The sequence below is a fragment of the Silene latifolia genome, chromosome Y, assembly GCF_048544455.1.
Source record: "Silene latifolia isolate original U9 population chromosome Y, ASM4854445v1, whole genome shotgun sequence".
Taxonomy (NCBI): domain Eukaryota; kingdom Viridiplantae; phylum Streptophyta; class Magnoliopsida; order Caryophyllales; family Caryophyllaceae; genus Silene; species Silene latifolia.
In genome coordinates this window covers 359,296,172-359,323,597 of record NC_133538.1, presented here as the reverse complement: position 1 = coordinate 359,323,597, position 27,426 = coordinate 359,296,172, and the positions used below count along the sequence as shown (strand labels likewise).

Below are 27,426 nucleotides of genomic sequence, written 5' to 3'. Positions count from 1 at the left end.
AAGAGGTCTTGTTACGCTCTCGAAACCTAAAGCATAGATGGTGACATTCTCCAATTCACAAGACAACCACCCAAAACATCTAACTCATCTCAGCTCAACATCTATCGATCCCAACTTATAATTACATCTCAAAAACTCTGGCTACTAATTCCTCATTACCGCAAGGTGGATACCCAAATGAGATTCCAAAACTAGCAACAACTCTCACCTAATATGGTTCCTATGTAATCATCACAACACTCACAAAAGTATAACGACTATGCTAACCTCGAGCTCAACTCGAACTTCCAATTATAAACAACAAGGCCAAGTTCCATTACCTTAGTATTATAGGCAACTCACACTTAACACACAGAATCCACCAATAAAAAATACTCACTTTATCAAGGAACTAGGTATAAGAATCATTAAGTATGTCTCATCACACTACCTAAGTCTTTATAACATCACAACCTCTCAAAACCAGGGTTATGAGTCAATCACAAATAAACTCCACAAGGCCAAAATATCCAACCAAGATTAACATCCCACAAAAGAAAGAGAACTATCAAAAGGCGTTAAGGGAGGATAAGTAAGGAACAAAGGACAAGTTGGGAGGGTACAAGAGTAGCTTCCGAAGTAAAACAAAAGAGAGTTTAGAAGAAGGATAGACACCAAGAGGTAAAGAATAAGGCAAGGTAAACAAAGCATGAGAAATATCTTCGAGGAAGTAGAAGCATTCTTCAAAGGTCGAACAAATCTTCAATCTTCGGCAATAGGCACCAAGACTTGATCGCCATATGGGTGAGCTCACGGTTATTGATCCAAGGGTACAAAAATAATTGAAAATCAACAAACATGTTAGAACCTACCACGAAGCATACACAAAGAGACTACCAACTTAGGTCCTTATTTCTACCCATATCTCATTTATTATTCAAGATCAAGTTCAAATTTAAATTTGGGGTACACGTGTGTGCGTCGGGAGCAACATAAGCTCTGATACCAACTGTGAACCCCCGCAATAACGCGGAAAATATAACTTATAAAATTCAAGCGGAAATTTGGAAATTTTTGAAACTATTAAAATTTAAAGCACGGGTTCATAAAAATCTAAAACACAAATAAAGAATGCAGAAATAAAGATTAAATTATACAAATGTGATAGACAAAGGTGAGGGAAAATATATCCCTCGAATGACAATACAATAAAAGGTGAGTCTAAGCAATCCTAATAAACCGACTACTAGGCCAAAGTGCTCGCTAGCTCACACATGTCTTCACCCTATAGATCCACCAACTAATACCTGTCATTCATGTAAACATGAACGCCACAGTCAGTGGGGAGTAACTCAAGGTTCTCCCAGCCACAAATTGTCAAAATGAACATAACAAGGAACTAAAACAGGTAAGTCATATAAGATAAATACAAAAGATAAGGATATCAAGTTTATATGTAAACATGGCAATTAAATGAGATGGAATAAGATAGACCAACATTAGCATAATAAAAATTCAACTATTCACGTGAGACAATTAAATAATATGAAAGACAAGAATACGGTCATTTAGGCAAAAGCACGCATTTCAAGGAATTACAACATGGATATGATATTAGAATCCGAATCATGTGAAGTAGTTAAGTAAGGGATCAGCCAATGCAAATTACAAGAATAGAAACCATAGCCATTATTTAGAAAACCACTTAGCAAACATTGCACGGGACGTGGCTACTAATGTCACATTCATACTTATGGCTTGCATCTCACCATAAGAACTGATGGGAATATCAATCCTGACGATCATATCGTAACTAGAGGGCTTATAGCTCACCCCTAGTGTCCGATACGACCAAGACAAACAACACAAGGCATAACTCTTGCCTTGAAAGACAAATACCAATATCTATAACTAAGCAAGACCTTTACTACTCATATATAAATATATAATACCCCTGGTAGGACGACAATGGTACTCCCAAGACTCATTCCTAGTCTAAATCTGGTCAGACTCTCGGGACAGTACAGTTCCTGATTCGACATACGGCAGGACAGTCCGCATCCAAGACTCGAACCATAAATCGGAAATCGAGAACCCACAATCGACAAGACAGTCCGAAAGAGGCGAAAGATATGAGCTAAACCCACGATCGACAGGACAGTCCGAAAGAGGCGTAAAGAGAAGTCAAGCAAAAAGGTATAGCATAAAGGCATTATCATAAGAATACGACTCAACTAAGCGATACGAATCAACTTGGAATGAGACTAATAATGTAATGAGCCTATGATAATTCAAGTAAGACATTTCATGCCAAGTTATATTCATGAACATGAATAAGTAACCCATTTCTTCAATATTTATCACTTGAATAAGAACGTAAATAAATAGTAACTAAACATTTATAATGAGCAAAACAAGTATTCAATTATAAATGATTTGAATGTAAGATAAACCATTTACTACTTACAAGGCATGAATAATTACATTGGACTCATATTAAAATGGAAACATGTCATTTCATAGACAAATGGAATAATTAATATATGTATTTCATAATTGTAAATCATGTGAGAAGAATATAAAAATGAACGATATTTAACGAATTATGTGACACAAAACATGAGACGGAAATTCAATAACTTACACACAATTATGTTTCTCAACAGATAATATCGGGTCTAACTCAATGATGCTATAGAAATCAGGTAGAAAGTAGACTATCTTTATTCCTATTTTCTTTTTAGCCGATCCTTCCTAATGTCCATTCCATAACTGATTTACCATTTGACTTGTTCCCAGCACATATCACTCCAACTACTAATAGATTGTTAATTCCAACTTCCCACACCAATATATTACCTTATAAGGCCCGAGCTTTCTCGATACACAATAGGACTAACTAAACCAAAACATGATAACATCCTAATATTCATAACAGACAATGTCTTACTTTGAAACCACGCAACATCCGACATTCCAATATGACATCCCAAATACCGTCTAAAACAGCCCGCACGACCCCCCATTTCGACTGTCCAAGCTGTCCCGAATGGCCACATAAAACTGCACCATAACTGGTACCAAAACAGTCCCCATATACCTGCAAAAATAGTCTCAAAAACAGTCCCTAAAACTGTATAAACCGTCCCCAAAAACAGAGTGCAACACGTCCTAAATTACTCCATTCTTACGCCTAAAACAGCAAATTTGAGCCAAACTAAGACAACATTTGAGACGGGTGTAAGACGGAAATTCACAAGTATAAAGTAAGCTCAAGAGGAATCCTAAAGACCACACATACCGAGTACAAGGCCATTTCCCAGTCCCAACTCTCACGTTTTTTAGTAGCAACATCAAGTTATATTTCAGCACTAGTGAGAACACGGTTTAAGACGGAATTTAACGCGATAAATACAAGCATATAAGTGATAAAGTCAAAAAGACCCAAACTTTAACACATAAGAGCATGAAAAACGACGGGTAAGACGAAATTTCGACTCTTTGTCGAGTAACCTATCACCGTTACCTTATAACTTCCTCAACAAACACGATTTCCGACTCAAACTGCTCCGGGTCTTCAACTCCTTCATCAGAGAGCAAGAAAACGGGATAAATAAGCTAAAATATGATACTTTTATAAGACGGCAAAAAGCGAAACCACCACAAAAACGAGACTTTCTTACCTTGAAAGGAGGAGGAAGGAAAGGGGAAGAGTGTGGAAATATATCAACCATATTCAAACGTTGAGAAAACGAAATTGGGAAGGAATGGCTATAAGCCTAATTGAATTGATAATCAAACGTTGTACAGGGTTAGGATTATATACAACTCCTCTAACCAAAATAGTCAAAACTACTCTAAATATCCTCCTACAAATAAGGTAACGAAAAAGAAAAAATATAGAGAATAATATCTACAAACAAATATATCCCATATATTATGTGAATATGGTTGATATATTTCCACACTCCCCCTTAAGTTGGAGCATCGGGTGACCGAATGCCCAACTTACGATTTAGATAGTCGAATGATTCTCCACCAAGTGCCTTAGTAAATAGGTCTGCTATCTGTTCTTTACTTCTAACATGACTTGCTGCAATAGTTTTGTTGACCAAATGTTGACGAATAAAATTACAGTCAACTTCAATATGTTTCGTGCGATCACGAAAGACTGGGTTTTTGGCTATGTGTAATGCCGAGTTATTGTCGCACAAAATTCTCATAGGATGATCATGAATATTGCCGAGTGAATTAAGGAAAGATCTTAGCCAAATTAGTTCACTCGTGACTGCCACCATGGCTCTATATTCGGCCTCAGCCGTTGACTTGGCAACCTTCGATTGTTTTTTAATATTCAAGGAAATTGGTGTGTGTCCTAATGAAACGAAGTACCCGGTTAGTGATCGTCTCGTAAAGGACAACGCGCATTATTGGAATCCAAATAACCAGTGAGCTGAAAAACCGAGTCTTTGTCCATGACTATACCGTTTCCTTGATTTCCCTTTAAATACCGAATGACGCTAAGTGTAGCATCCCAATGTTCTTTACGCGGTGCTTGGACGAATTGGGAAAGGGTATGTACCGCATATAATAAATCTGGACGAGTAATTGTGAGATAGACTAATCGACCAACTAACCTCCGATACACCATTGGATCTTTGAGCAGCTGACCAGAGGCCAAAGCAAGCTCGTGGTTCTCCATAATGGGAGTATTAATAGGCTTTGGTCCTTCCAACTTGACTTCTTTAATTATTTCCATTGCGTATTTTCGTTGGCAAAGAAATAATCCCTTCACTCCGTGTGCCAACTCTATCCCCAAAAAATATTTTAACTGACCGAGATTTTTAATGCCAAATTTATGATCAAGGAATTTCTTCAAACTGTCACTTGCTTTGACATTGTTGCTCACGATGATCATGTCATCCACGTAGACTAATAAACCAAGGAACGAACCGGTTGCTTGCAATGTAAATAAAGAGTAGTCTGCTAATCATTGCGTAAAACCATATCCCTTTAATGCATCCGTCAATTTTGCAAACCAATTTCTTGAATCTTGTTTCAACCCATACAAAGTTTTTAAGAGTCGACACACTTTACTTTTGCCGGTTGTTTGGAATCCTTGCGGTAGTATCATGTACACTTCTTCACTCAAATCACCATGAAGAAAAGCATTGTTAACATCTAATTGCTCAATATTCCACTTTTTCATCACGGCACAGTTAATAGGAGCCGCACAATTGTCATTTTAGCCACCGGTGCAAACGTTTCACGATAATCCACTGCCTCTATTTGAGTGTAACCTTGGGCAACCAAGCGAGCCTTATACCGTTCTATGCTTCCGTCCACCTTATGCTTGACTTTGTAGATCCATTTACACCCAATTGGTCGTTTACCTTCCGGTAAGTCGACGACTTTCCAAGTCCCATTTTTTTCGAGTGCTGCAATTTCAGTCGCCATAGCTTTCTTCCATTCATCATGCTTCATTGCTTAATAATAATTTCGCGGTTCTCAAACCGCATCAATGTCTCCAAGGAAATTTCTGTGAGTCATCGAAAAACAACTACTTGTAACATAATTAATGATTGGATAATGAGTACCTTTCGTATATGACGGAGATTAAGACGGGTGAGTTGCGCTTGGTGATATGACACGAGTTTATTTGCACACATAATCCTTTCTCCATTCGGGCTCAAATTTTTGCCGCGCTCCTCGACCAAGCCTCGTTTCCGCAATTTTTGTCTCACTCTCCCCCTCAACTATAGCACCAGGAATTTCGTGCACATCAGAATTTGTTGTGTCGGCATTTTCCGTTTCCTTCTCTCTTACGCCTCCCGAGGAACACCCTGTTTCCGCCGTTTCTGAATTTTGGTTCAAAACAGGGTCGTGGTGTGGTGGGTTGAACATAAGGTCCAACGCAGGTTCAGGTACATCATCAGTATGTATGTGCAGGTTTGCGCCTGATGTTCCAGTCGAATCCAAATAGGGAAAGACATTTTCATAGAACTGCACATCTCTCGAAACAAATTGGCGGTTTGTTTTTAAATCAAACATGCGCCATCCCTTTTGAGTCTTTAGGTAACCAATAAAAATGCAGCGAGTTCCTCGTTCTTTAAATTTATCTTTTGGTATTTGCTTATTATGAGCATAAGCAAGGCAACCTAAGACACGTAAATTATCAAGACTAGGCGCGTGATTGTAAAGTAACTCGTATGGTGTTCGGCCATCTAAGACTTTAGTGGGTGTTCGATTGATGAGATAAGCAGATGTTAAAACACACTCCCCCCAAAATTCGATAGGTAAATTGGCTTGGAAACGAAGTGACCTTGCCTTCTCTAAGAGGTGTCTATGTTTCCGTCTACCCGTCCATTTTGTTGAGGGGTGTCAATGACACTAGTTTGGAATAACATACCATTTTCATTGTAGAAATGCTTTAATGGTCCGAAAGAAATTCATTTCCATTATCGCTTTGGACGATCTTAACTTGCTTTCCAAATTGGGTGTGTACCATTTTACAAAAAAATTTCATCAAATCACAAACTTTCCCTTTGTCCTTCATATGATGAACCCAAACACTCCTACTATGGTCATCTACGATAGTCAAGAAATAATGCGCCCCCTGATAAACTAGCGGTATGATATGAGTCCCATATGTCACAATAAATCAAATGAAATAAACTATCATGCTGTTTATTATTAACTGTAAAACAGAAAAGAGTTTGTTTAGCATGGCAACATGGGTCACAAACATGTTCGGAATCACAAAGCAAAGGTTTCTTAATTAACTTGCTTAAAAATGGAAAAATATGGCTTGAAGGATGTCCTAATCTTCTATGCCATACCCGACTTTCATTGACATTTACTCGAGCCACAACTTCGCCAACTCGTGTCAAATTGTAAACTCCGTCTCGAAGCTCACCCCATCCAATCTCCGTCTTGAAAGACTGGTCCTGTATTATACAATAATTAGAGGTGAATGTCAAGAAGCAATTATTTTCAGAAATGAGTTGAGGAATAGAAATAAGGTGGCAGGTTAATGATGGAACGTATAAGACGTCCTTGAGCTTGAAAGTTTTATTGAACACAACTTTGCCATGTTCTCTTGCTATGATGGTGGAGCCATCCAGAAACCCTACATTAGACGGCGTGCCCTGCCACTGGGTATTAAGGAAATCTCGACGCCCCGTAATGCGATGTGAGGCACCACTATCTAGCATCCATTCATTTAAATTCACATGAGACATACCTATCAAGTTTTCTTTACCTTCCGTCTGACTATTGAGTAGAGTCCTCAACTGTTCCATTTCCTCTGTTGCAAATTCCTTTTTGGATGCTTCACTTTCACCGGTCGTTGCAGCATTAACAACCTGGTGATTGTTTCCTGAACCTCTGCTGGTACGACCTCCACGTCTTCCCCTGCCACAGCCTCTACCATTAATTCCTAGCTTCTCCCAGCAGTTTTCCACCGTATGGTACCATTTGTTACAATGGCTGCACTTCGGGGGCTCATATTCTTTCTGCTTGGATGAAGCAGCAATATCAGTGCCACACCCTCTCGATCCAGCACGAGCAGTCATAGCTACCTCGTTGGTCTGCTCCTCTCGAACATGAGTCATGGCTTTGTGGCGCTCTTCTCGCAAGACGATAACATACACACGATTGAGGAAAGTTAATTCATCATCCATTAACAAGTTGGAGCAAAGATTATCATATAAGGCAGTATTGAGCCCCATACTGAATTGATTTACTTTCTCCACCTCTTTCTTCTTAAGAAATTCTGCTCCGACACCACAAGTACATGCTGGAACACGGCTATAAGTGGCTAACTCATCCCAAAGGGATTTCAGATGAGTATAGTAATCGACAACGGAACGGTTGCCCTGCTTGCACTCCGCTAAATCACTTTTTAGTTGGTGAACACGGGGAGCATTACCGACAGCATACCGCTCCTTGAGCTCTTTCCAAATCTCGACAATAGTGCCAGAGAAGGCAATACTCTTGTGCAATTTTTCATCTATTACATTCCGCAACCAAGCCTTTATCATGGCGTTGCATTGACGCCAAGCCACGGCTTCATAATTATCCTCCTTGGATCCGTCGGGTTTCTTAACGGTGCCATCAATGACGCCTAACTTATTTTTCGCGTCAAGCCCATTTTTCACCGCGTCAGCCCAGAGATCGTAGTTACCACCATTAAAAATTGTCTGAGTCAATTTGAGACTCGGATCATCTGAAGGATAGAGGAATAAAGGGGATGACAGAGGAATGACCATGGTTTCCAATCCACTGCCTTTGCCCTTTCCATCAGCAAAACCGGATTCGCCTCTGACTTTGGTCATTTTAACGATTTGAAGTTGCGTAAAAAGAAGAAAAAAAAATTATAAGACGGATGCAAGGATCTTACCTGCTCCGATGATACTATGATAAACTGAGAAAACGGAATTGGGAAAGATTGGCTGGAAGCCTAATTGAATTGATAATCAAACGTTGTACAGGGTTAGGATTATATACAACTCCTCTAACCAAAATAGTCAAAACTACTCTAAATATCCTCCTACAAATAAGGTAACAAAAAAGAGAAAATACAGAGAATAATATCTACAAACAAATATATCCCATATATTATGTGAATATGGTTGATATATTTCCACAAAGAGAATGGTACAAAAATTATGGAATTTGGTCGAGAAATGGGGACAGAATCTGGGTTTGAAGGTGACGGAAAAATGGTGTTTGAAGCTCTTTTTGGTTTTTGGTTGTCTGCTGCGTGTTTTGTTGTTGTTTGCAGGTGAAAGAAATAGAAAGAGGAAGGGGGGTGGGGATGGTAAGGTGAGAGAGAGGGAGTATACTACTACTAGTACTACTACTACTACTACTACTACTACTACTACTACTACTACTACTACTACTACTACTACTACTACTACTACTAATAATAATAATAATAATAATAATAATAATAATAATAATAATAATAATAATAATAATAATAATAATAATAATAATAATAATAATAATAATAATAATAATAATAATAATAATAATAATAATAATAATAATAATAATAAAAGAATTATTTAAAAGTAGAGTGTAAGAGGGTAGGTGGTATGTGTTGTCGATATATGGTTGGTCTGAGTCTAGTTAAGATTCACAATTAAAATACAACGGTCTTTTGCTAGACGGAAAAACGTCTCAAACTTACTACAGTTTATGACGGGAATTATTATTATTTTTACTATCGTTACTAATATTATCCGACTAAAATAAGTATTTTTATATAAATTAAGTTTTACAATATTACTTTTATAAAAATCATGTTTAAATTAAAATTAAATAAATTAAATAATTTAAAAATATAAAATAAGGTAATAGAATGGTTAAATAAATTAAAAATATCAAAATGGGAAATTCGCGGGTGTTACATTAATTACCCATATTATTCATACTAATTACTAATTAATTACCCATAACAAAACCCCCAAAATTTAAGGTTAATACTAAATGAAAAAGGATAGATCTCAACTTACAAGGTGAAAGGTGTAGATACCCAGTATCTGCTAAGACTCCAACAAACACCCGATGATTATCGGACTATAACATGTTTTTGAATCGCGGCGTTTGATCGACAGTTTGTGTACAACTTTACGTCGGAAAATTTAAAACGATTTCGAAAATAAAACATTTCACAACATTTCAAAAATACCAGGAGTGTTTAATGCACGACGACGGGGTCGCGATGACACTAACTAGAGTCAAAACCGACACCGGACCAAAAACCGACTCAAAAATTCAAATCCCGACTCCAACAACGAGTCAAACCGAGTCAACCACCAAAAACAAAACATTTCAAACCTTCTACCTTAAGTTTTCCCGGATTTATGTTTGGTCAAGTACCAAACATATGACTACAAAACCCAGGATAGAACAAATCATGATTGCATTTGTGTGAAAGCGACAACACACCTCGAAGACCCGCGACGTGGCTCACGCCTCTTTGAGTAGCCCAAGTGGCCACGTCGCTCAAAAGTCACACAACCACTCATTTCCCTATAAATACCCCTCAAATGCCCCCCATTTGAGACTTACGCGAGTGTCCGCCCCCTCTTTTCTCCCTTAAAGTTCTCGACTCGACTTCTTAAGTCACAATCCGACGCGTATTTACGACCTACCGATCGTAAATACAAGCCTTACACATTGTTTGGTACCGTCATCGTGCATTAAATCACTTGACCGACCACTTCGATCACTACACCATCACTAATCTTAAAACACTCTTTTTACTTACCAAAATGGTTTTAAACCGAGTTTTTTTTCAACCAAACGAGTTGTTACACTTACGTCGGTCACTCGCCATAACCAAACATGTAAGTATGAGGGTGTAAAAATCCTCTTTTTATCATGTTTTCATTTGTTTCATGACCATAACATGCTAAAAGGTGCATAACATGAACCAAAACATGGGATAAACGAGCCAAAACTGATTTTTGGCCTGAGACAGAAGCCCCTTAGGTTGCAGGCTTACCCGCGCCTAAATGGGGTGTTCAGGTTAGAGATCAACCGTGTTTGTTCTCGTCTTTTCCCTTTAATTCATTTTCATATTTGTAATCGGTTTTTACCATTTCAAATATTTTCAAACCTTTTTTATTTCATTTTATTTGTTTTAACCATAAAACATTTTTCACCTTTGGTTCCTCATACCATGACGGTTAAATCTGTGTTTCGGTGATAATATGTGGTTAATGACATTTAAAAGGTATTTAAAACCTTTTATTTCATTTCTTTACATTTTGGGAGGTATTTCAAAGCCTCTCATCATTTCTTTACATTTTCAAAATAAACATATTAGTCACCAACACAAAGTCATCCTTGGTTCTACATACCATGCCGGATTTTAACCCGGGTACGATGATGAATGTCGACTAATTATATTCAAATGAACTTAAAACAACTAGTTCATAATTATTTTCAAAACTATTCATGTTAAACTTGTCAAGTCGAACCCGACACCGAATATTATCAAAATAATGATGATTATTCGAGTCTCGTTCTTCAAATCAACAAATGCGGTCTAAACGACCTTTTCAAACCAAACCGGGTTTAAATACCCATTTCTCAACACGTTTGATAACGTTTTCAAAAGGTCAGAACACGACATATAACCGTAGGCTGACCCGCGCCTCAAGCAGGCCTTTTCTTTCTCATTTTCAAAACCAGGGAGAGGCCCTTTGTATCGCCGGCTGGCTCGTGCCTCATGTAGCCGTCTGGTACAGGGCCTGTTCCCTTTCCAGCATTAGTCTAGGACGATCCCGACTCCGGTTAGCCCGGATATAAGGCGGATCAGATGATTATTTGTTTATTCAAAATCACATTTGCAAAATGCCTTACTAAGACAAATGGATCACGTTATGCACCCTAAACCTAATACGGTAAATGAATGTTTAATTTCTGTCTTGCATGCAAATCAATCATTAATCCAACTCGACATCTTATACTTGATATTTGGATTAAATAGACCTACTTAGAAAGCTCTCACATGTTAGGTTTAAATTATTGGATGCGCATTCATGCATTTAAACCGTTTTATCAACATTTGTATTCAACTAACCAAGATCGATCAGTAGAGGCCACTACCGCGGGCGGGATTGAGTGTCTGATTAAAGGGATTCCCAATACGTACCTTCACCTCTTACTAAGAAACTTTGGATAGTGGACGACCTTATCCAGGGCGTACGAGAGTCATTCTAGAGATAGGATGCTAAAGATGGACGATCTCCTTATCTTTAGTACCTATGTCAAACGCTGCTTTGTGCTTCGATTTGACCGAGGTATAAAGTGGATTTCGAATAGGATCCAAGCATCCCACAAATTCTTGGCGGCGACTCCGAACATCTCTAACCGTTTCGAGACCCTTACCGAGAGGAAACCGACCGATCTAAAACGATCCGGTCGAAAGCATTTTTACGCCGCCGAGCGTGGCTTTCAATAGACCGCTGCATATCCACAGATTGGCTTGGCGTGCAGGTGGACCGTGACTACGGACCGGTAGGTGGCCCAAATCCACAGACCGAGACGTGGCCCATGTCCACAGATTTGGCGACTCCGCTGGGGAAAACTGGGACAATTACGTCTTTGTGATACCAAGATGGTGAGACTCGAACGAGGTCTTGGTTGGAATGCATTAATTGATATTACGGTCACGGTCGGGTTCCCTGTCCGGGCCCACAATCTAACCCTTTTCGACAAATTGGCTCGTCTCGTCGGCGTGAGTTTTCTCATCCCCGCGTTTCTCATCTCGATTGAGTCAAGCATACCATTGACGTTACACATTTCTGTTTCGTCAAAGAGCTTTCATCACTTTCGAGCACGAGGCTAGGGCACCCTCCTTACACAATTTAAGTGGATTGGTATTGATGCGATCCCGCTAAGTGTTCACAAATTAGGATGTGGTCGTTGGTCACGGTCGAATCAAAACACAATTTATAGCTCCACAAACAACTCTACAATTAGTAAAGAGGCAAGTAAAGGTCGGATCCCAAGGGACGGGAGTTGAAATGAGATTTCTATTATAACTAGTGGTGTCTAAGGGGTGTCACAAATTGGGTTGATGTAGAAGGTTACTAAACTAGAATAACAATGAAAATAAACAAGCAAGATGAATTAAAGGGGTGTAAACAATTGATTAAAGGCACTAGGGTGTCATGGGGTCATAGGGGAATCATGGGATATGATCATACAAACATGTTCTCAAATTATAAGCAAGCAATTATTGTTGTGATGGATTGAGTTGGGTTATATCTTACAATCCTAGGAAAGTTTGGGTCCCGGAGCCGAATCGATTAGATTGTACAACACCTACAAGTCGACTTAATCTTCTCTACTCAACAACATGCATGGTCTAATGAGACTCGAGTTGGGTTATGTCTTACAAGTCTCAATGAAAAGATAGGAGATGATAGTAAATGCAAGGATTCATAGGCTTAGCATTTCATCAAATATAACATGTGCATGAGTTGAGATCAAAATAAGCAAGCAAATAAAACATGAAAGCATATTAATTTAAGCATGAATCATTCCCCATGTTGGTTTCCCCTAATCACCCATTAACCCTAGCTAAGAGACTACTCACTCATTATCATGTTGATCATGCTAGCAAGGTTGTCAATCATACCAACAATATGAAACATGATGAATAAATGAAAGTAATTAACAATAATTAAAAAGGGATTAAGAGATTATACCTACTAATGATTCCAATAATAAAGCAAGAATAATAGAAGTACTTGATGTTTGATTGAGAGGTTGTCAATCTCCCAATAATAACCCAAATAATCTTCAATTACCCAAAATAAAGGATGAACAAGAGAGAGAGATTAAAGAACTAAAACTTGGATTAAAACTTGATTAATACTTGATTACAATATTGAAGAGAGATTTGATTGATATTAACTACACTAATTATTGATAAGAAGAACATGCTCCTCTAATTAGACTAATGGGGTATTTATAGTGAAAATTAGGGAGGATGCATTAGGGTTAACTAAGGGCTAAACTAGTAATTACACTTTTTAAGTTGAGCAAGGAGGACCCGGTATTTTTGGAGAGAAGGGCTTCTCTTTTCGTAGCTTGAAGAAGACAATCCGTGCTGTGAAGAAATCCGGGCGGAATAGGGTCGGGACGGGCGGATTGCACTGTTGGAATCCGAGCGGATTCAGGTGAATCCGGGCGGATTGTGGAGGGGGAATCCGAGCGGATTCAGGCAAGGATGCTCGGATTGTCTTTGGGCCGGACGGACGGATTGTTGACAATCCGCTCGGATTGTCAAAGATAGTAACTTCTTCTTTTCCTCCCTTTTCTTCATAAATTCCTTGGGGATTTCCTTGGGGACTCAAGGATCTTTCCTCAACATTGCTCTTCTACTATGATATGTACAAAGGCCTTCTAATCTTGTCTCTCCTTGATGCTTGGTCATTGGATTCGATCAATTTAGTCTCGTTTTGCCATGAAAATGCAAGATTCTTACTCCTTTCCTACCAAGGGATCAAAATCTCAAAGAATATGCAAAACAAAGAACTAAAGATAAGAAATGACCCAAATAAGCACTAAAAAGCATGGAAACAAGGCTAATTCGGGGGCTAAATATGCGCCAATTATGGTCACATCAAATTATCCCCAAACAGAACCTTTGCTCGTCCCGAGTAAAGAGGTGACAAAGACTAGGACCAATACTAACCTATCCTAATAATATAGCCGATATGAGACAATTAGCGGGTCTCACTCCGCCCCTTCAACTCACAACAAGGCAACCATGAGGTAGGATGCCTTCTTGCAAGGCAAGGTGGGTCTTGCCAAAATGGCGACACATCCAAACATTAAGCACACAAAAACACATAATGGATGCATCTACAAAAGAATAGCCACTTTCCTCATCTAAGTGGCGGAAATTATCTACAAGGGAAGCAATTCAAGGGTACACAATCCTTCATAGATGCAATTTGTTCAAACTACTAAGCCTAGAAGGATACCAATAAATCACCTCCAAGTTGTGTCAAGCTAGGGTACCTTTGTCCTCAATCGTTAAATGCTTTTGTTAAGAGTAGACTCCCTATGGTGTTAGAAACACTGGAGGATCGCGGAATTCCCCCTCTTGCCTAGACAAGAAGAAGGGTCGTCCCCTCTCTACCATGCACAAAAATGGATACGATGGGTAAAGGGACCAATAAATATTTGAGTTTCATTTTGGGAGTTTGCTTTCATTTTTGTTTTTCCCCACAATTTCTTGTGGCATTTGACATTTGAGAACACTTTCTTGCCATTTCTTTTTGATTTTTGGCATTTCAATACTTGACAACTTTTTTGCATTTCTTTTTGAACATTTTCAAAGTCACCCTAATTAGTAACGAGGGTGCCTTGTATTTGAAGCTTAGGAGTTCTAGTTTTGCTCCTCTTTTCATTTGATGCATTTTTGCAAACTTTCTTTCACTTTTCATTTCATTGAACTCAAATTGATTTCTTTTTGTGCCCATTCCCTTTTGTTGACAAAATGTATGGTAGAACATGGATGAATGATGGTTGCATGGTTTCAAGGGTCACCTTGGAATAAACGGTAGCCAAGGAGTTATCACACCACAAGGTACTCTTGACTAGGCCTTAATCCATGGGTCAAGGGATACTAGCATGACACATCCTAGGGTGTTTTACAAGCATTCTAACAAGCAAAGTCTTAAGAACAAAAAGCATCTACTAGGGCCTATATACACTTGTCAAGCTTCCCAAGTAGACGGTTTCGCAAAATTTTTCTAACATGCAACTACATGCCATGATGCAACTAGCATATAAACATCCTAATGCAAATGATTCTACCAACTAATATGACAAACAATCTAAATGCAAGTCCTAGATTCACATTGTTATACCGCATCAATCAAAATAAAGCCACATAGTCATTAACATAAAGAGGAAAAAGGAGATTGGAAAGATCATACCATGCGGTCTTCAATAACCTCATGTCTCGGATGTGGCGTAGTCAATCAATGTGAACAAGGATAGAACAAACACAATATATACAAGACAATATATACAAAGGAAATGAACTTGTTTTTGGGTTTTCAATTTTTTCAATTTTTATGGTTTTTGAAATTTTTCAATTTTTTGGATTTTTGAATAAGAGTTAAATGTTAGAATTCCCATCCCCACACTAATATGGGCATTGTCCTCAATGGCCAAAATGATGGAAATTATGCAAAGATGATGCATGATTTCTATACTAAATGCAATCTATACTAAGCTATGCTACATGATGCATGGTTTTTGTTATGACGGAGAGGATAATTTAGATTACCTCCCGTTGCGTATGCATTAACTTCCCCAAACCGAGTGAGACACTATTGCTAATGTCCAAGGATGGGTATAGTTCATGCACACACTATGCTATGCATGAAACTAATTTGTCATTTTGGATTTTACAAATGGGAACAATAGAATGAGAACACCTCAATGGTACCGAGGTGTGAGTCCTTTGATGGGGCTAGGACTACTCCAACAATGATCAAAATGAAATAAAATATAAAGAGAGAAATAGACAAACCATGAGAGTGTAGGAGTCTCCAAGGCTTGCTAATCTTCCATCATGCTATCATCATTACTTCCCTCATGAGAAGTGGTCACATTGCCGCTTTCCTTGTCATTTACTTCTTCACTTTCTTCCTCATCTTTATCTTCATCATCTTCACCATCCTTTTGTCCTTCACTTGCTTCTTCCTCAATATTATCATCAACTTCCTCATCATTTCCAACAACCTCATTGTCACCCAAAACGACCCTAGATGCACCCGGAAATAAGACTTCTCTATCCGCCCAACTAGGCAAAGGACAAGATAGATCAAGGAGTCCTTGCCTAGCTAAATGTAGGAGGGGAGGATATTGAGCCAAATAAGCATTTTTCCGATCTTCATAGGCTTGCTTGTGCATTGCTTGCATGAGAAGAATCACATAGTCTTTCCCAACTTCAACTCCTTCCGGCTTGAACTCTTCATACTCAAAGGGGTAAGGTGGTATGACAATGGATGAGGAGGGAGCTTCAAGATCACCCTTTTGTTGTTGAATGATATACTCGGCTTCTTTGGAAAGGGGAAGTAGATAATTGGTCCGGTGGACGCTTAGACGACAAATCTTCGAGGGCAAGGTGAACGATCTAGCTTCACTAGTTAGCCATCCATACTTAGTGTCAAGGGGGTTTTGGGCAACCCACTTGATCTTGTGAATCATAGTATGCATATCAACAAGATGGCCACCCTCCTTTGCTTTGTACTTGTTATCCTTATTGAAGTTAGGATCAAAGTGCTTAGCTAGGACCGTGACTAGGCCGCCATTGACAATAACGGTCGTGCCCTTCTTCCCACTATCGATGTTGAGCCATCTATCTACCAAGAGCCCCAAAGAATTGTAAGGCTTGGTATGAATTCTTCCGATATTCAAAGCCGATTCAAGGAGAATAAAATCAAGTCTTGTGAAATGATTGGTGTCTTTCCTAGCAATTATGGTATTTCCCACAACCTTGTGCCATACTCTTATGCCCGGATGGTGGACCAAAAGAGCACGACTCGCATGAAAATCCTCAAATTTCTTCCCGGAGATTGCCTCCCAAAGAGGCTCGGGGTCATACTTTCCATAATGCTTAAGATAACGCGATTCATCACTAAGACCCAAAATTTCACCCAATTCCTTAAAGGTAATGCGTCTACTAACATTAGCTAGACGAAACTCGAGATTTTCTCTATTCTCAACTTTGGTGACTTTCAAAGAACTTAAAAATTCCAAGGTAAGGGAGGGGTATGTCAATTCCCTTGTTTCAAACAATTTCTTTAACTCCATGGCATTGAAAAAGGCTTTTGTTTGTTCAAGAACACCCAATTTTTGTAAGGTATCTTCGTATATGAATTTGGTGGATTGTAATGACTTCATAGCAAACTTGACAAAGGTATTTCTATGGGTATCGGAAATAAAAGTTACCTCCGGATAATGCAAAAGTTGATTAATTACCGGAGTAGAAGGTGTTGTTGCTCCCATAGAAGGTTGTTGTTGTTGTTGCACTTCCAAGTTTGGTGTTGCTACCACCATAGCCAAAGCTTTCTTTGTTTGAAGAGCCTTTTGCCTTTGTGAGAGTGCCTTAGCCTTTGGTGCCTTTGTTGCCCTTGTTGCTCCCTTAGTCCTTGCCATTGATGAACTAACCAAGAAAAGAGTGAAAAATCTTCACTTTGTAGTATGCCCAAATCGATTTGAAGGTGAAAGGCTTTGCCTTTATGAAAACAAAAATCGACTCAAAGGTTGAAGATTTTGTTCTTGGTTTTGATTTTTGTTGAAGAAGGAGTGATTAATTTGTTGTTGCAAGGGTGGTTTGATTTGTTCTTGTTGAATGTTGTTGAGGGTTTTTGTTTTTATGATGGAGAGGATGAGGGTTTTGATGTTGTGGGTAGTGTTCATGAATGAATGAATGAAGGTGGGAGGGGTTTTAAAGAGGCCGAAAATTTCGAATCTGCAGGGGCAATCCGTGCGGATTCTGCCCAATCCGTGCGGATTCTGCTCTTTTCTGAACTTTGCAAAACTCGCCTAAAGACAGGCGGATTTGTTACAATCCGCTCGGATTTGCTGAACACGGGACGGGCGGATTTGCTCTAAGACGGACAGATTTCTGTCCAGAGAATTTTGCTTGTTTTCCTCACCGCAAAGACGGACGTCTTTCTCTCGGACGGACGGATTCTTCAAGACGGGCGGATTTTTGTAAATCCGCTCGGATTCTTTAACAGTCAAGAAAATTTCAAAATTCAGCTCAGTTCAAGACGGGCGTCTTTTTTGCAGGACGCTCGGATTACATAAGACGGGCGGATTCTTGGGAATCCGCTCGGATTCTTCCTCTGTGTACACGGATTCAGTTCCACCAGTGCACAGCGCATTTCCCTTATCATTCTTCCATTCTTTCTTCAAGTCTTGTGTTCTTCATTGTGGGGGCACTACTAAGGCTTGGATAGCCTAGGCAATTGCCATCCCCACACTAAGGTAAAGCACTACACATCAATTGAAATTGTTAGTCCCTCCCTCACTTCTCTCTTACATGACAATTATTTTGATCAAAGTAAATAAAAATCCAAAAATGACAAAAAATGCAATACAAGAATTGAAAAGTAAGTTAGGGAGTTAGAGATATTTACAAGTGGTGGTTTAGGGAGGACTCCACCAAACTCTCATTCTTGATGAGATGTCAAGGGGGCATGTCCAAGGTGTTGTTGATGTTGCTCAACACCTTGAAGAAGTAATCAAAGGCTTGTTCATTATCATGGTAGAGGTTCTTAATGGACCTTGGCCCTTGTTGTTGATCATGATCGATGACATGTCCAATGTAGGGATTAAAAATCCCTTCAAATTAGTCGTCCCAAAGACCACAAACTTCATTGAGTTGATCATTGAAAATCTCTTGCTTAGATGGAGACAACTCTCCCAATTTCTTCTCTTGGCCAATGAGGCCATCCTCTTCTTCCTTGGTTGATTTTGATGAGCTTTGCAAGCTCTCCTTGTCACAATTCACTTGCTCTTTGAATGGAGCATCTTCAATTTTCTTCTTCCATTGGAGTTCCGATTTCTTCCTTTCATCCTTTCGGCTATAATGACCAATCATGAAACATGGTTCATGCAAACGAGGAGCTCTCATAGTCTTGTCAAGATTAAAAGTTATGCTTTCATCTCCCACTTCTAGAGTGAGCTCACCATGTTTTACATCAATTACCGCACCGGCGGTGTGTAGGAAAGGTCCTCCTAGGATGATTGGAATGTTGGAATCTTCCTCCATATCAACAATGACAAAGTCCACCGGGATGAAAAACTTCCCAATTCGCACGGGGACATCTTCCCCATATCCCTAACGGTGTCTTCGTCGATCTATCGGCCATTTGGAGTGTGATGTTGGTGCATTTAATCTCTCCCATCCCCAACCTTTTACTTACCGAGTATGGCATGACACTCACACTAGCCCCTAGATCACATAAGGCTTTGTTGATCGTCGTGTCGCCAATGGTACACGGTATTGAGAAGCTTCCCGGATCCTTTAACTTCGGAGGTGAACTCCCTTGAAGTATTGCACTACTCACCTTAGTGAAGGCGATAGTCTCAAGTTTCCGGATCGACTTCTTCTTTGTGAGGATATCTTTCATGTACTTTGCATAGGCCGGAACGTGATTGATTAATTCCGTGAAAGGAATTGAGACTTCCAAATTCTTCACAATTTCCATGAATTTTCCAAGTTGATCATCAAATTTGGGCTTGGCTTGACGACTTGGAAAAGGAAGTCTAATCACAATGGGCTCCTTCTCCTTGGCCTTGTCTTCATTTTTCTTTGAAATTTCTTCTTTTGATGATTCTCCATCTTTGGAGTTTTGCACAATTTCTTCCTTTTCACTAGCTTCCACAACTTCATCCTCAACTTGCTTCTTCGGTGCTTCATACCTTGTACCACTTCTCAAGTGAATGGCACTAACCGTTTCATGTCTAGGGGGATTACTTTGAGGTGGTAATTGCCCCTTTTGTCTTTGTGAGCTTGAAGATGCTAGTTGAGTCAATTGGGTTTCCAACATCTTGGTGTGAGCTAGAATGTTGTTGATTGTGGTTTCTTTTTCTTGGCTATCTTTTTGCATTTGAGTGAAAAATTCTTATTGGTTCTTTTGCATTTGGAGGACCGCTTTTTGGACATCAAAACCTTGGTCATTTTGGTGATTGTATGGATTTTGATTTTGGTAACCTTGGTTTTGATTGTAAAAGGGTCTTTGATTTTGGTTTCTCATGGGTGGTGGAGTGTATGTTGTTTGAGGGTTTTGAACATTTTGGCTTTTGTATGAGAGATTTGGATGGAATTTGGTGTTTTCATTGTAAAAGTTGGAATAAGGGGTACCACTCTTGTATGCTTGGAAAGCATTCACTTGTTCATTTGTTCCCCTACATTCACCTTGGTCATGTCCCAAAGTTCCACAATTCTCACATATCCCACTTGGGATTGATGAGGATGCCGTCATGGCATTAACATGATGCTTCGATGATTTTGAGTTTTCTTCAAGTCTAGCCATAGCTTGTTCAAACTTCAAGTTGATTGTGTCAATGTGAGCACTAAGTTGAGCACCCAATTGAGTAACGGAGTCCACTTCATGCTTTCCTCCTCTAGTAGCCTTGCGAGGTCTACTATATTGTGAGTTATGGACCGCCATTTCCTCAATCTTGTTCCATGTTTGATTGTCATCAACTTCGGTGAACATTCCATTTGATCCCATATTGAGAATGTTCCTAGAATCTTCATATAAACCATTCCAAAATTGTTGCACCAAAAACCATTCGCTAAGTCCATGGTGAGGACATGAGCGACAAATTCCTTTGAACCGTTCCCAAGCTTCATACAAAGACTCTTCATCCCTTTGCTTAAAACCCGTAATTTGAGCTCTTAGCATGTTGGTCTTTTCCGGTGGGTAGAATTTTTTGTAGAAAGCTAGAGCCAACTTCTTCCAAGAATCTATTCCAAGGGTGGCCTTATCAAGGCCCTTCAACCATTGCTTTGCGGTGCCGATTAAGGAAAAAGGAAATAAGACCCATCTAATTTGGTCTTGAGTCACGCCCGTTTGAGAGATAGCATCACAATAGTCGCAAAAGTTTTCCATATGAGAATGAGGGTCCTCACTAGGCATCCCCCCAAATTGGCTCCTCTCAACTAGTTGGATGAAGGCGGACTTCGCAATAAAATTTCCGGTGAGATGTTGCGGTGTAGGAGTACCATTTGGTAGATTCTCCTCGGTGGGTACGGAGTGTGACGAGAATTTTGGCATTGTAGGTGGATTTTGTGGGGTATTGTGTAATGGGTTTTCTTCTCCTTCTATTGCGAAAGGATTGACAAACTCACTAGTGGGTTGAACAACTTCACCAACACCTCTTAAATTCCTCCTAACAAGTCTCCTATTGTTCGTCAAGGTTCTTTCGATTTCACGGTCAAAAGGTAACAAATCACCTTGTAACCTTCTAGACATGCAAAATATCAAACAACTCGAAAACAATTAGAACAAACCTTGAGGAGTGGTACTTCCTCAAGGCAAAGAAAGACACAACTAATAACAAAAAGGAAATCTAAGTCAAACAAACACCGTCCCCGGCAACGGCGCCATTTTTTGATGCGATCCCGCTAAGTGTTCACAAATTAGGATGTGGTCGTTTGTCACGGTCGAATCAAAACACAATTTATAGCTCCACAAACAACTCTACAATTAGTAAAGAGGCAAGTAAAGGTCGGATCCCAAGGGACGGGAGTTGAAATGAGATTTCTATTGTAACTAGTGGTGTCTAAGGGTTGTCACAAATTGGGTTGATGTAGAAGGTTACTAAACTAGAATAACAATGAAAATAAACAAGCAAGATGAATTAAAGGGGTGTAAACAATTGATTAAAGGCACTAGGGTGTCATGGGGTCATAGGGGAATCATGGGATATGATCATACAAACATGTTCTCACATTATAAGCAAGCAATTATTGTTGTGATGGATTGAGTTGGGTTATATCTTACAATCCTAGGAAAGTTTGGGTCCCGGAGCCGAATCGATTAGATTGTACAACACCTACAAGTCGACTTAATCTTCCCTACTCAACAACATGCATGGTCTAATGAGACTCGAGTTGGGTTATGTCTTACAAGTCTCAATGAAAAGATAGGAGATGATAGTAAATGCAAGGATTCATAGGCTTAGCATTTCATCAAATATAACATGTGCATGAGTTGAGATCAAAACAAGCAAGCAAATAAAACATGAAAGCATATTAATTTAAGCATGAATCATTCCCCATGTTGGTTTCCCCTAATCACCCATTAACCCTAGCTAAGAGACTACTCACTCATTATCATGTTGATCATGCTAGCAAGGTTGTCAATCATACCAACAATATGAAACATGATGAATAAATGAAAGTAATTAACAATAATTAAAAAGGGATTAAGAGATTATACCTACTAATGATTCCAATAATAAAGCAAGAATAATAGAAGTACCTGATGTTTGATTGAGAGGTTGTCAATCTCCCAATAATAACCCAAATAATCTTCAATTACCCAAAATAAAGGATGAACAAGAGAGATATTAAAGAACTAAAACTTGGATTAAAACTTGATTAATACTTGATTACAATATTGAAGATAGATTTGATTGATATTAACTACACTAATTATTGATAAGAAGAACATGCTCCTCTAATTAGACTAATGGGGTATTTATAGTGAAAATTAGGGAGGATGCATTAGGGTTAACTAAGGGCTAAACTAGTAATTACACTTTTTAAGTTGAGCAAGGAGGACCCGGTATTTTTGGAGAGAAGGGCTTCTCTTTTCGTAGCTTGAAGAAGACAATCCGTCTTTGTGAAGAAATCCGGGCGGAATAGGGTCGGGACGGGCGGATTGCACCGTTGGAACCGAGCGGATTCGGGTGAATCCGGGCGGATTGTGGAGGGGAATCCGAGCGGATTCTGCAAGGACGCTCGGATTGTCTTTGGGTCGGGCCGGACGGACGGATTGTTGAAAATCCGCTCGGATTGTCAGTCAGCATAGTAACTTCTTCTTTTCTTCCCTTTTCTTCATAAATTCTTTGGGGATTTCCTTGGGGACTCAAGGATCTTTCCTCAACATTGCTCTTCTACTATGATATGTACAAAGGCCTTCTAATCTTGTCTCTCCTTGATGCTTGGTCATTGGATTCGATCAATTTAGTCTCGTTTTGCCATGAAAATGCAAGATTCTTACTCCTTTCCTACCAAGGGATCAAAATCTCAAAGAATATGCAAAACAAAGAACTAAAGATAAGAAATGACCCAAATAAGCACTAAAAAGCATGGAAACAAGGCTAATTCGGGGGCTAAATATGCGCCAATTATGGTCACATCAGGTATCCCTCTCGCAAATTGCGGTTAGATTGCTTGGTGTGTAACCCACCCTATTAAGCCAAAACCCGTGTCAGCATGATGCATAATATAATGAACTGTGAGTGCTTATGTGCTACTTGATCATAAGTCCTTCCGTGTCATTTTCAAAACTTTCAAAATCACCTTTTTACGCCGTTATAATGGCCGTTTCAAACCTCGGTCTTTTGCCGACTGTTACACGCCTTTCTAGGCCGTCGTAATGACAATTTTCAAACCCGGTTTTTATAACCATTTCAACACGCCTCGTAATGACGATTTTCAAACCCGGTTTTTACAACCATTTCAACACGCCTTTCTAGGCCGTCGTAATGACGATTTTCAAACCTGGTTTTATAACCATTTCAAACCCGCCTTTCTAGGCCGTTGTAATGACGATTTTCAAACCCGGTTTTTCACAACCATTTCAAATCACCTTTTTACGCCGTTATAATCGCCGCGTCTAGACACGAATTTTAACCCGTTTCTCACTGACAATGGCTCTTTCAAAACCCGAGAAAAGCACACACCCTTTTCTCGAGACACTTTCGGGATCCCGAGGACCATGCACCATCCCCGAGACCTCTTCAAATATTTCAAACTCGATTTTCAAAACATACAATTTTGAATTTCAAAACCGTCTTGGGAAACAATACACTGTTTTCCGAGCCGACTCAAACTCAAAACCGTCTTTTGCGAATAAACTTAAGACAACCCTTTCAACTGTTCGACTTGCGGAGATCTCTATCTTCGGAAGCCGTCCACAAAGCGACGAATGAATCTTTTGAAAATTTCTATTTTCGAAAACTTCAGTCCACCATTCCAATTCCGCCTCGTGTCTATCGAGTCAAAGAAAACGTACTTATGGGTCTTTACTTATGAGTCGTCTCACCAAGAGACCCGTCCAATGGCGTCGCGCCGTTATGTTGGACTCGTGTTAAAAGTTCGGTCAACTCCGTCACATCATAAATCGAGTCAGCACCGAGGGACCACACACAATCACCCTCGTCTTTTTGAGTATGATCTTTGTCTCGTCCTTTGCGTTGTTTGCATTCAGTCTTTGAACCGTTTCGGATTGAGTTGTAATGTGAGCCGTTTTTCTGCCTCAGAGCCATGGCCCCGTCTTCAACTTCGTCTGTCAACCACAACAACAATGATAACAACAGAGATGTCATGACTGATCAGCTAGCTAGCCTGCTCACCGCTCTTAAGGTCACCCTGGATCGCGTTGAGACCCTTATGTACGCCCTGGAGAATAAGGAAACTGGAGAACATAATACTCCACCTCTGACTGAAACTGAGAAGAGGCTAAAGCTCTTGGAAGAACAGCTCCTAGCCCGGGGTAACAATATCCATCTTGAGAACAACCGAAGGTTCGAACCTGTTGGGGACCAATTACCCGACAACTTCACCCTAACTGATGTACCTAAGTTCAAAGGAGTGGAAGACCTGCTCAATCATATCCGTGCCTTCAAAGACTACATGGTCATCAAAGGGGTCAAACATGAACTTTTCATCCGGATCTTTCCGTCCTCTTTGGAACCGATCCCTCGCCAGTGGTACTACTCCCTTGTTCCGAAAAACCTTACTACTTGGGATGAGGTCGCAGTTGAATTCGCCAAACAATACGCTGACAATGTTGAAATCCAAGCCAATACCCGTACTCTTGAGGTTCTAACCCAGAACGATAAGGAAGGGTTCACCGAGTTCTTAACCCGTTGGAGGAGGGTGAGTACTCAATTGGTCAGTAAACCGAGTGAATCAACTTTGGTGGAAAAGTTCGTCAACAATATCCGCCCATTGTATACCAACTTACTGAGGTATCAAATATTTAGACCTTCCAGGATCTGCAAATTCTGGGGACGCGCATTGAAGATGACCTCCGGAAGGGTGTCTTGGCCAAGACTACTGGCAGAGGCTACCAAGGATCCACCTCAACCGGATCCCGCCCTTACGGCTAAACGAACAAGATTGATGAGGTCAACCTCATTGAACCATCTGCTAAGAGAGCTGAGCGCCCCCAGAGAGTATTCACTAATATAGGGTCAACTTACGCAAGTGCTCTGAAGAGGCTCATGGACCAGGGAAAGTTACAACCAATCGGACCCACCCCGGATCCCGCCGATGCTAAGAAATCCCGCTTCTGGAACCCCAATGCCTACTGTCAGTACCATCAAAGGAAGGGGCATGATACTAAAACCTACTTCAAACTCAAACACATCATCCAAGACATAATTGAGAAAGGGGATTAGCCTTTATTCCCACCGACTAAGCCAAACAACAAAACAAACCCTCTGGGAATCCACGCCATCTCCGACGATGAGCCAACTCTGGACTACTCTTACCTCATCCTGCCAGTTGATGACGAGGTGAACGCCTTGGAAAAAGATCCCTCGGACAGGGTGTTTGAGTGCCGCCACTATGCTCACTATGTTCCAACAAGTTGAGGAATCCATAGCCAGTCTCTTCGAGAGGATCACCCGACTTGACGATGCCTACCGTCGACTTATCTTCAATCCTCCACTGCCACGCCCGAGGGAGAGTCCCCCGAGCGCCCAAAACTACCCGCACCAGACCGGATTGCTCCCGCGACCATTCTGGCATGCACCTTACAATAATCAACCCCATAATAATCAACCCCACAAAAACTACCCTCACAAAAATTACCCTCACGAAAATATCCCTCACAAAAACTACTCACCAAAAAATACCTCTCCATGGTGCCTTCGAGATCTTGAAATCAATGGCATCTAGAGAAATGATGTTGAAGATGTCTACCTTGTCCCAGAGAAAGAGAAACGGGAGAAAGAGATCGGCCACCTTACCCGGTCCGGATGCCCCTATCAGAATCCGAACAATCCAATGGTCGTTCCAAAAACGAACAACCAAGTTGTCCCGGAAGTAGACACTCAACCAAGAGCTCCTGAGAATTCAATCCTCAAGCAGCTTCAGAAGGCGAAAGCCGAGATCTCAATCTGGCAACTGATCGCAACGTCCTTTGAGCATCAACAGGCTTTGCTACAGGCCTTGGGAAAACTAACCGTGCCCTCCACCTCTTCCCCTGAAGAAATAATGGCACATATGACAAGGGACGCCCCTGATTTGAACAACCTGGTTGTCTTCTCTAACAAGGATATCCCTCCCTTCGGAGCCAATCATAACCTTGCCCTGTACATTACCGTACAATGTCTCAAGAAGAATGTGCCCATGGTCCTTGTAGATGACGGATCCGCGGTGAATGTCATTCCCCTCAAGAATGCTCGCAAGCTGGGTATTAAGGAAGCTGATTTGATCCCAACGAACCATGGAGTACGTGCCTACGACGGCACTCGTTGCAAGGTCGCGGGGCTCATCACTCTGACCGTCGCAACCGGACCACTGGAAAGACAAACCAGTTTTCAGGTGGTCGACATCGACGCCTCCTTCAATATGATCTTGGGATGTCCCTGGATTCACGCCGTCAAGGCGGTTACCTCAACTCTCCACCAGAAGATCAGGGCCCCCTTCAACGGGAAAACAATCACAATCCCTACTTCCCCGATCAAAGCTGTCATGAGATAGGGAATAGCCTCCCAGACCATTGAGGAAGATGATAATGAAATGTGGGGATTCCAAACCGTGAATGCCATGATGCGCCAGGGTTACTTCCCGGGTTTGCATGCTCATCAATCCACTGAAGAGCACCTTACCTCCCTTGAAACAGGCTAAGGTCCCCAACATTCCCTTCAGGCTAGGATACGAACATACCGATGAAGATATCCATGAGATGAACCTCCTATTTCGAAAACGCAAGAAGCACGGAGTTATCCTCCGTCCCTATCACCTGACCCTCAACGGATACTTTGTCCCCGAGGGAGAGTCAGAGCTCTACCATGGCTTTCCGGAGCCGATCTATGACTCTGTGGCCAAGGCTAGGTACCCGGGTGTGGAAGTCTTCCAGGACTGCTACTTCATCCCTGACAACACCGAAGCTACATCAACCGAGTCTA

General features: G+C 40.4%; 1 non-coding gene across 1 annotated transcript; it reads left to right on the top strand.

Moving 5' to 3' along the window:
* The first annotated feature begins 20,850 nt into the window (after positions 1 to 20,850).
* On the top strand, positions 20,851 to 20,957 carry LOC141634904 (small nucleolar RNA R71). Its single transcript, XR_012539620.1, has one exon. It is a non-coding gene; the product is annotated as a small nucleolar RNA R71 (small nucleolar RNA).
* The last annotated feature ends 6,469 nt before the right edge of the window (positions 20,958 to 27,426 follow it).